Here is an 11,459-nt window from a genome sequence, read left to right as displayed (position 1 = left end):
GATGGAATCAAGAAGCGACTCGACCTCAAGAAAGGTCATTGGGCCGACGAGCTGGACGGCGTCCTCTGGTCGCACCGAACGACTCCCCGCGGTGCGACCAAATCCACCCCTTTCTCTCTTGCTTACGGGATGGAAGCAATGGCCCCCGCCGAAGTTAACGTGACAAGTCTTCGGCGCGCCAAGATGCCGCAGTTCGTCGAGCTTAATCAGGATATGCTCCTCGATGCCCTTGATGAACTCGAGGAAAAACGTGACCAGGCGCTTCTTCGGATCCAAAACTACCAGAACCAAATCGAGAGCTATTATAACAAGAAGGTAAAAGCACGCCCTCTCGAGCTCGGCGACCTCGTCCTGCGCAAAGTTTTCGACAACACAAAGGAGCTCAATGCCGGCAAGCTAGGGACCAATTGGGAAGGACCTTACAAGATCACTCGAGTCGTCCGACCAGGCGTCTACCGACTCGAAACTTCCCGCGGAGAGGCAGTCCCACGAGCCTGGAACTCGATGCATCTTCGCCTCTTCTACCAATAGAAACTCCCCATCTTTTCTCCGAGCGAAAGACCAGCAGGTCACTGCGCCAAAAAAAAAAAAAAAAAAAAAAAAAAAAAAAAAAAAAACCGAGTAGATGCACCTAACCGTCACTTCTACTCGTCCGAGTGAATGCGCTACTATAGCCACTTTCACTCGGTCAAACGAACTACGAAAGGCTTGATCCTCATCCGAGGTACGTAGGCATCCCTTCACAGGGTCCAGCCCCAACCAAAACAAAGTCCAAACTTTTTTTTAGAATGACCAACAGTCACCTTTCCCCGAACAAACGATGCCAGCCCCTTCATCAAGCGGAGCACGAGCACTCGCCCAGCTAAATCGGCTGAGCCTTGATCAGGTATCGGCCGAAGGGAATAACAGCCTTGCGTCACCTGTGCGTCGTGCATTGACCGGCTATCCAATGGAAATTTCAGACCAAGTCTGATCGAAGGACGACGGTTTGGCCGACCAATAGTTCTCTCGATCACTGCACTGCGTCTCGAAACCTTTTCCTTGGCAATTCAGTAGAACGATTAGAGTTTCTTTGTATTTACTTGAGCGTTAGACTTGTAAAAGCTTCGTTGGATAAATAAGAATGCGAACGAACGACCATCTCTAATCACTCTTCTATCTGAAAAGGAGGGAACTCGCTGGCAAATGCGAGTAACCATCCGAACTATTCCGTTTCTCGGTTATAGACAAGTGAAAAATGATTTATATATTTCTAAGTTAAGCGACTTACGGAAATATATAAAGAAACACTCAAGTCTGATAAAAACCAAAAGAGAATTCATACATCAAAGGCTTAATGCCGAGAAACAGAGTCTTAAACAAACAAGGCCGAAAGGCCAAAAACAAAGTACAACAAACATAGAGGGTCATCCCTCGGCCGGAGGATTTTTCTTCTCAGGAGCGTCCGAGCTGGAGACGCGACCGAATGGTCTCACGGGAGGAATCTCGCCGGCGCCTTGACCATTGTTCGGCGGAGAGACCAGGCTGATCTCGCGGTTCGGATCCGAGAGGCCTTCGCTCGCATCAGGATCGGAGGTTCCGAGAGACGAGCTGTCGGAAATCGTGACCAACCTCTCCGGGACGTCGGCGGCGTCGGGACGAGCAGGAGATTGTACCGTGTCGAGGAGATCCCTAATAAATCCGTCACTCGGGGATCGGAGCGCTCTCGCAACTTCGGAATCGATCAGTTCGAGGTTCGACCCGTGTTTGTTAACCTTCTCCAAAATTTCCTCGATCACGAACCGGGATTCCAGCACCAAAGGGGACAGGGTCAGATCCGAGTCCGGAATCGCGCCTACTTCCAGGCGAGCCGTCTCCCCTTCATAATACTTCTCCAAATCGGAGTACGTATCAATGGTCTCCTGCGGGATATCCTTTCCCGATTCCCTCAAGGCCTCGAGGCAGTCTCGCATTCCGCGCGCTTGACCGAGCATGCACCGCGCGTCCTCGAACTCGTCACGACGCTTCTCCCGATCCTGAATATTCCTGAAGCGTCGGGTACATTTCCCGGTCATCGCCGCCATCACACGGACTCGCTCATGGGTGACCTCGAGCTTGCGAGACTCCCTCAGGCGATCCATCTGCTTGGAATACTCTAAGGACGCAGCAACCACCTCTTTCTCGAGGGTCGTGTTCTTGCCCTGCAGCTCGGCGTTCCTCTTCTGCATTTGGGCTTTCTCCTCCTCCGCCCGCTTCACCAACTCCCGGGCAGACGCCAGTTCGGTCGCCATGATCGCTCGCTGCTCGTCAAGCTCCTTCTTCAACTCTTCCTCCCGAGCAACCGCCTCGTTCTTTTCACGAACTGAATTATTCAGAGCCCGGGTCGCGCGTCTGCTGAGTCCCTTCTGCTTACGAACCATCTCAAAAGCCCCCTTTAGCTCTTCGTCATACTTCCTGACCAAGATGTTCCAGTCCCCGTGACTCTGCAAAACGAGCAAAGGTTAATACACTAGCAAACGAGTAGAGAGAAAGAGAGATGGGATCAGAAATCCGATTTACCATGATAGAGGTGCGAGATGCAAAGTTGTACTCCTCCTTGAAGATCAGATCCTCGACCGGCGGCAGCTCACCTCGATCTCCCCTAAATTGACGGACCAAACGACCGCATTCCTGTTCGTCGTGCGCTAGGGGGACATCGCGATCATAGGAAAAAGAGACCTTGTCAGGACAACTCCTCTTTTTCTTCTTCTTCTTCTTCGAGACAGCCACGGTCCCTTCGGTGACCAGAGGAGCGGATTCAGCTTGCGCGTCCTCATTCTCCGGAGCCAATGCTTCCCCGGAGCGGGTGGCGTCCGCCAGCTCGTCGTCCAGCTCTTCGGACGAACCTCGAGGAATCACTTCAGCGTTCCTCTTCTTCTTCTTCTTCTTCTTTTTCTTTTCAGCCTTTGACGAAATCACTGGCGGATCTTCGTCACGGCTACCAGTGGGCAGCGACTCGGGGACCACCTCATCTTTGGAGCCGCCACTCGGCTCCAGGTCTTTGAGCTCGCCTTCCTCGACAGACGAGGACCGAATCGCAGGAGAGTCACCCCTCGCCTTCTTCTTTTCCCTCTCTGGCCCAGAGTGTCCTTGGGGAGAGGCAGTACCAACGTTTGCCTCTTCGGCAGCCGCGTTCTCTCCCTCTCGCTGCCTTTTCCGGTTCGTCTTCCTCACCAGCCGAGCCTCAACGTCGGACTCAGTCACGTTGGGATCTCCGAAATCCGGCGAAACTGCAGTATCAGGCTGCGGCTTCTTCGCGAAGCCGGCTTTCTTCGCGACCACCAGGCTCAAATTCGGCAAAGTCCTCATCGCTCTTGCTCGATTTACTTCCCTTTGCTCGGCTGAATTGAATAAGTTGAGCCTCTTCGTCTTATTCGCGATTATAGGGATTGTATCCGAACGCCAAACCTCTGCGACGAATAAAAGAGAGATCAGACTCTATAGCAAAGTATGCAGCGAGCAGAGGAAGTCACAAAAAAAAGGAGACTTACGCTGACTAATCCACCCGATCGACCGACTAATCCTTGATAGGAGAAAGTGTTCCAATGGGCCTGTTTCTGCGATGCGATCAGACGCGCGCTCTCCAAAAAATCCTCCTCGTACTCTGCGGTATTCGGAAGAGCCACTGCAAAGAGAAACAAACGGGAGTTAGAATACGAGAAACGGAAAACGGAACTGACGGGTAGTCTATACCCATCTCTCGATTCCATAAAACACGGTAGCCGGTCTTCAGCGGTTCTTCGAACGCAGCCCTGTCAGATTGGAACGCTGTAGGAACGCTGCCAGTTGTTCGTCTTATTGGGGTAGCCGGTCACCACATTATAGTTGGGACGGATCTTCAACGAAATCAATCCGCCCTTTATCTTCGCCGACACTAATTCCTCGAAAGCTCGAACACTGAGAGGAACACCGGCTTCCGCTCCGATAATCGTCAGCGCGACGGCCAGCCGCCACGCACCATTCAGAAATTGACTAAGAGCGGCTCCTCGTCGCATCGTAAACGCGGTGATGATTCGAGGAATTGGAAACCATAGCTTCGTGTCGCCCTCAAAGTACGACTCGTAGACACATTGGTAGCCTTTCGGGGGAGACCAAGGCCGTTGGTCGCTCTTTGGGATTATAAACGTAACCCCCGCTGCGTCGCGAGCCCGTAGAAGTCTTGTCACCGACTCGACGGTTGATCTCGTCTTCTCGACACCCCGCCAGTCCTGGCCTCCGACGACTGAAGGACGTACGCGCTCCCGATCAAGCGGAGGTTGCTTCTCGAAGATGTTCCCCGGATAAAAGCTAATCGGGATCATCTGATCGTCAATATGATCGCGACCGTCATCGTCCTTCCGCGATTGCACCCTCGATTCCGAAATCAAGACGCGCTGCGCACGACTCAAGTTCTCGGTATCCATCATCGCTTCGCGATGAACCGCCTCTTGGCTTCCCTCAGAGCCACGGACCGTCTCTAAGTCGTCACCAGATCCTGACGAAGCCGCGCGCATCTTCCCCTTTTGTTCTCGAGAAAGTTTCTTACTTGTCGACATTACCGAGTAAACGATAAAATGAGAGCAGAGGAAAGAGAGAGAAGCAACTTAGAGAGAGAGAAAGTACCTGAAGATTGCGGAAGAATGAGAGATCTGAAGGAAGATCTCTTATTTATAGGAGAGGGGACGCGCGCCCAACGAGGCGCCATAATTAGCCCTAGACGGGCCTAAATGGGCCTCTAGACGGGCTCGCCTGTCGGTCTCAAGCGCGACCTTTCGGTTTCCCGGTCCGAAACCTAACGACGTTTCGGCTTCCCGATCCAAAATCTAGCGACGCTTCGGCTTCCCGATCCAAAACCTAGTAACGGTTCAGCTCCCTCACTACAATTGGCGACGGTTCGACGTCATATCGCGAATCGAATGCGATCAGACCCCCGGTTTGGAAAGGCCGTTGTTCGGCATCAATCCAGACGATTTATACCGAACAGCGGAAGTTCTTTTCTCCAAACAAATTTTGGCGGAGCCGTCAAAATCAACAACGAGTCTCCTGTTCTTCGAGCCCTAAAACAACTAGCTCACAGCGATCATTTACTCGATCGACTATGAACTAGGGGGGGACTTACTGTTGGGGATGGATTGTCACCACCCACAAGGCCCAGCGAACAGGAGGCCCATTACCATCAAGGAGGGAGCGGTCGGCTCGGCGTCGGCTCCTCGACTGACCCCGACTCGGCTCGTGACTACTTTAGCTAGAGGACGAGCAGCCGAAGCGAGCAACCAAACAGCTCGGGCCGAGCAGTCATCCCGATTGGGCCTGCACATCGAAAAGCCCATGACCAAAGGGAGGCGAATTAGGTCGAGACTAACCGACCTAGGAGACTATATAAGGAGTTGAGGACAAGAAGGAAGGGTATCACCACATAGACAGACAGACTTGCGGCTAGATTAGGGTTTCCTTTATTCTCTTTGTATCTCGCCGCTATCTTGTACTTCCGGCTAGGAGCTCACCGAGCATCGACTAGCCGGCTTTCTTACTCTTGTACCCTCGTTATTCCGACTCTAATAAAACGTCTCTGTTCATCCCACTCTTGAGTTCTTCTACTTTCTGTTAACCAAACTCACCTCAAACATTTCTCACAAAAGCAAAAATTAAAACACTGCTGCTGGGATATACCTTGTCGAGGAATAGCATGTCGTAAATAAATTTTCATTGCTTTCTTAAACTTGCATCTTATTTATAGATTAGAAAAATCGTAATAACAGAGGAGGTGGGGAATGAAATTAATGATCACGTAGTGGGAGCTACGATTGAAAGATATAGTGTTAAAGCAAAGAAGAAGCATTTCTCTGAGGTTTCACTCCGTCGGTTGGTTGAGCTGCGGATAGCTGAAACGACGATAACGGTGAGAGGCAGGAGAAGAAGTAGATGGGCCTGGAACATAAGGGCTTAAGCTAGATTAAATTTGTAAAATCAATTATATTTCGATGGCCTATTTATTTGCCATTTGAGGACAGGTGTCATTATTCCCCCAAGGAAGAAAAAAAGCCAACTTTATTATATAAATATGATACTTTAGTAAATTATGTATTTATATTTATGTCACTATTAGTGTATGATATTAATAAAGTTGTATATATTTATACAAGAATTTTCGAAAGTATACTATTATCTTATCAGATTATATTATATTTAAAATTGGTCTTATTCGAAATCATAAATTTTATATCATTAATCTTTTTTATTTAAAATTAATTTACAAGGTGATTTAATTGGTAATTGCACTTGAGCGTATCTTCAGTAGTACTTCATTTTTCTCACTTTTGCTTCATTTTCTACTCTAATGAAATTTAATTTTTTATTCATTTCTTCAAATTTTGAAAAATTGAATAGTTTTTCTTCAAATTTGTGATGTTCAACTCTTCATTTTTGAAGATAACATTTTTAATTATAAACTAATCTTTAGTTTTAACTTATTGTAATTTTAACTTAGATAAATTATAAGTGTTGATATTACCCGAGTAATTTTAAAGTTAATATTATTATTTTAAATAATTAGATATTAATAATGAAATATTAATAATGAAGAACATGGAAATATTCATTCCCGAGAATTTTATGTTCGATTTACAAGAATTTAAAATAGAATACAATCATTTTTTGTTTGGAAATACTTTGATTAATCACTTAAGATATATATATATATATATATATATATATATTATATTTGGTGTTTCTTTGTAAAATACAATGTTTTTTGTTTATTTATTCATTTTTTTGTTTTTATTTATTTATTTATTTATTCATGTTATGTGTAATAATTTTATTAACTGATAATGTTTAAATTATAATAAATAGTAATTGTGTCAGAATACTGTTAAAACAAAAAAAATTCAAGAAAAATAAATTTTAAAAAGTAAAAGGTGTAATTAATAATTAATTATAAAGAAGTGATATAATCTAATTAGAATATTGTTTTTATAAAGAAAAATGAAGTAAATCATTGGGGAACATGTTGGTTTTTTTGAAGAAAGTCAAATAAAAAAAAATGAAATTAACCTTTGAAGATATTCTCATGTGACCGAAATTACAGCCCAAAGGGATACAACTAAGATCATTGAGACAAAACCTTTTCTTCCCATTTTTGACAAATAATAAACAACCAAAAAGATTTTTGGATGCATATATAAGTTTTTTGGATCAAAATTTTCTAAAAACTATTACAATACTATACTTCTCATATACTAAAATAGTGTGAAAATTAATAGTTAACAGCAGTTTGAATAATAATTGATAAAGGGCTATAGAATTATAAATATGAGTCACAACAACAAACAAAAAAGTGAAATTCACAAATTCAAGATTCACTATGAAATAACCATTACCAAAAAAATCATAACTTTATTATTATCAAAGAAGGAATCGAAATTTTGTATGTGATTTTTGGAAAGATGTTGTCAAGTTGTCTACAAAGTTACAAAACAATATTTAAAGAAACACCATTACCTATTAAAAAATATTATTAATCAACTTCACCTATAGAAACAAAAAGTAAAAAAAAAAAAGTTTTTAAAACATATCAAGTCTTTACGAAATTCATCCGGCAAGAAATTGGATCATTTTGAATAAACAATTGACAAATTAAAATCTTTCATTTAAACTGAAAACATAAAATTTATTTTAATAATTGAAATGATAATATATTAATTTAACAACTAAAGTTATTATATACTTTATTATTGTTGTTTCAAACTCATGTAGTTACATACTATCGTTCTTTTTATCTATTATGATAAAAATAAAACTCATGTTAATTTTTTTAAGTTACTTAATTTCAAATATTTCAGTTTTAAAAACATGCAACTATTCAAAAATTAGAGTAACGACAATATCATGTCATATAAAATTATAACATAATAAAATATGTTAAGACTCTAATTGAAACTATCATTCTCTAAATGTTGGAACCATCTGTGAATTTTATAATATATACATACAAATGAAATGAAAACAATACTTCAAATATAAAGGAAAACAGACCAAGTAATAAAAAGGATACTAGAAACAAATTTGTAATATAGTAGTATATAATCCACGCATAGCACGGAAAAAATCCATAGTTTTATTAAAATTTGGATCTTTGTTGTAGAGAGCTGTTGTAAAAATCCATAAATACAAAGAATTTATTAGATTGGGCGATTGTAAAATTGCATTATATTGTTCTATCTAAGTAAGGGACAATGACATACAAGACTTGTAAAATGATAAATGACTGATCTAAAAGTTGCAGATTTTCACTTGTGTGTAGGTGAGTTGGAAATGATGCGAGCACAATTTTCCTTGAGGAAAGGTGGGAAGAATGGGTTCAGTGAAAACATTTGAGGCCAGCAATTTGCATCTAGGGATGAGAACGCCTTGCAACACGCGGCTTCAAAAATTTCGAACTTGCCAGAAAGAATCAAACTAGAGATTTGGAACACACATTCTTCAATGTTAAAAATAGACGACCAACACTTTACCAAATCAATAGGTAAACCAGGAAAAACTCCAGGAATTGTTTCTGGTGGTTGCATTTGAGCTATTCCTTGAGTGAAAAAGTTGCAGCCCAAAGAGATGCAACTAAGATCATTGAGAAAAAAATTTTGCTTTCCATTTTTTTATTACTATTTTTCCACTTTTCTTTGTTTTTATTTAGCGTACACTTTAACATAATTGGATGATCTTAGATGTTAAAAGAAGCTTAATATTTAATAGAATTTGAAAGGAAGATATTATTAAATATATCAAAGAGTTACTGGTGGGTATTAATATTTCATCAAAATGTAACTCCATATAGGTTTACGAAGAACTTTTTTCTAATATTATGCTGAAATAAATGACTAATGCAAGGGCGTACGGAGATATAATTATATGAAAGTTGATATTGTATTTTGAGACACATTTAATTATTTTTCAGTTTTTTTAAGTTTACATTTTTTTCATCGTAATCAAAATTTCTAAATTTGGGTTCCCAATCAGTAAATTATAACTATCAGAAGACTCAGAGGGATCGATCTCCAAAACTGATACAAGGAATTTTAAGCCCCTAAATAATTTGTCGGCAATAATTCTTCACAACTTTCAACCACCATTGCATCGATTTTGGAAACCATTTATAAAAGTCTTTTATAACTTGAATAATCCTTTTTGGTTCTTATACCATTTAATTTATTAATCTCAAGTTTTTATTTTTTTTATATTTGTTATTTACATGATTGTAATTTTGGTAATTTTAAACTTGAAAACTAAAATGAAATTGTAAACAGTAAATGACTAAAATTTACTTTATTGATTTTGGGTTAAAATTTAAAGGGTGATAAAAGATTACAAAAGTAGATTTTTAAAAAAAATTAGACCTTGAAATCTGAATGCTTTGAGAGTTTTAGAGAAAATATCAGAGGATAAAATCGCTCGTATTTTTCTTCGTTGATAGAAGGGGTATTCATAATAGAAGATGTTTGCTGAATACCCTAATACATGTCTCTTTTTGAATGGAGCTGAGACTTTAATGGTGGTGGATAGGGAATCTTGTCTACGTGTCTCTTTGTGAATGGTGCCTATACATTTGAGTGGTGGTTGATTGGTAATCTTGTCTTTTAGTTACCTTTGTTGCGGTAGTCTTCGATGTAGATCTCATATATCTGCCATCGTAATTCTTGGTAGGTAGTTTCTTTGCATTTATATAGATTTACTTTCTATATTATTTTGTAAATACAAATAATATAATAATAAAATAAAATACATAAACACTGTTTGAAAAATGATGATATGTCATTAACTTAATTATGACGTGTACAATTTTCCTTAAATATATTTATATTAATAGAAAAGTTTATTTTTTAAATATGGTAATGACTATTAACTTATATATCACCATTAAACTAAATATAATTCCAAATATATATTTTACATAAACATATATATCATATTTTGCACATATATATATATATATATAATCAAAATTAGTTGTAAGTGTGGTCAACATATACAAAAATAAAGTAACACTAATCATATATTTTCGATAGTTAAATGATTAATATTTTATTTATCGGTTCACTGTATTTATTAAAAAATAATTTTTATCAGTTTAACGTATTTTAACTTAAACAAAAAAAAATCCAAAGTGTATATGAAATTATATATTTAAATAAAGAAATATTTAATCCTAGCTGATAAGAGAAATATTTAAAATAAATAAGCATTAAGTACAATAGTATAATATAAATTCAAAATATATTTTCTTATGGAATTAAATTTTAACTCTATTGAAATTTAAATAAAATAAACGTGAAATAATTTAACTAAATCAAAAGAAATAAGACTACAAAAAATATATAAAAAATTAAATAATAATTTCCAAATGTAACTAATTTTTAAGGTAAAATTATTATATTTAAAATTATTATTTATATTTGAGTGGCGAGATTATATTATTATAATTATATATTTAAATAATGACATATTAAAAAATGATAAAACATATTTAAAATAAATAATCAATAAATATGAATAAAGTTGTAAATAAAATGTAATAAGTCTTCTGAATTCAAATTAAATCAAAGTGAAATTGTTACACCAAATCAAAAGAAATAAAAATACAAAAATAAATTTATGATTTGTTTTTTCAAATTGATAAGGTTAAAATAAAAATTAATAATGTCCCAAAGTAAACTAAAATTTCCTTTTGAAATAAAATAAAATATTATTATGTACGCCCATGGTGAAGGAAACTTCTAGTATATATGAAAAAGAGAAAAATACATACAATATTATAAGGTTATAAAAAAAAATTCAAACTCATCGTGGCCTTACGTGGAGCCAAAAAGTCTTTTTGATCTCCATCACCAGAAAACACTAACAATGTGTCAATGTCGATGCAATAACAATGAAGGCTGAAATAAATAACTAATGCATTATACTATATTTTCATTGTTCATTTCGTCTGCTAAATTAAATATGCTAATTTAGGGTGAACAAAAAGTATTTGTGTATTTTGAAAAGAAAATTCTGAAAAGTGTTTGTCAACATACCGTTTTTTTGTAAAGCTGAATATATTAAGAACGGAGAAAGAATTTCTATTGGTTTTAAAAATAAATCAACAGCAGCCTAAAAACAAACACAATTATACAAAACAGAATATCAAAAGAAAATATAATGAAAAAACCATCTTTTATAAAGAGGTCAAATGATTATTAGGATTTACATTTGTGCTTTTAACAATGTATGTTTCTTAAGGCTTACATTTATATAGTTAAATCCAAATTTTTCCTATATGTTAATTGTTTTTTTTGTTCCTTTTATCGCTTTTAACTAGCCAGATGGTTGAGTTGTGATTAGAAAGGTATATAGCTATTGTGATTTGTCTATGTTCCCTAAAATTTATTTATTCTCATATTAGAACTGGTGAGAAAATGTGAAAGAAGTTTTGA

The sequence above is a fragment of the Raphanus sativus genome, chromosome 3 (genome assembly GCF_000801105.2).
Source record: "Raphanus sativus cultivar WK10039 chromosome 3, ASM80110v3, whole genome shotgun sequence".
Lineage (NCBI taxonomy): Eukaryota > Viridiplantae > Streptophyta > Magnoliopsida > Brassicales > Brassicaceae > Raphanus > Raphanus sativus.
This window is presented reverse-complemented; position numbering follows the sequence as displayed.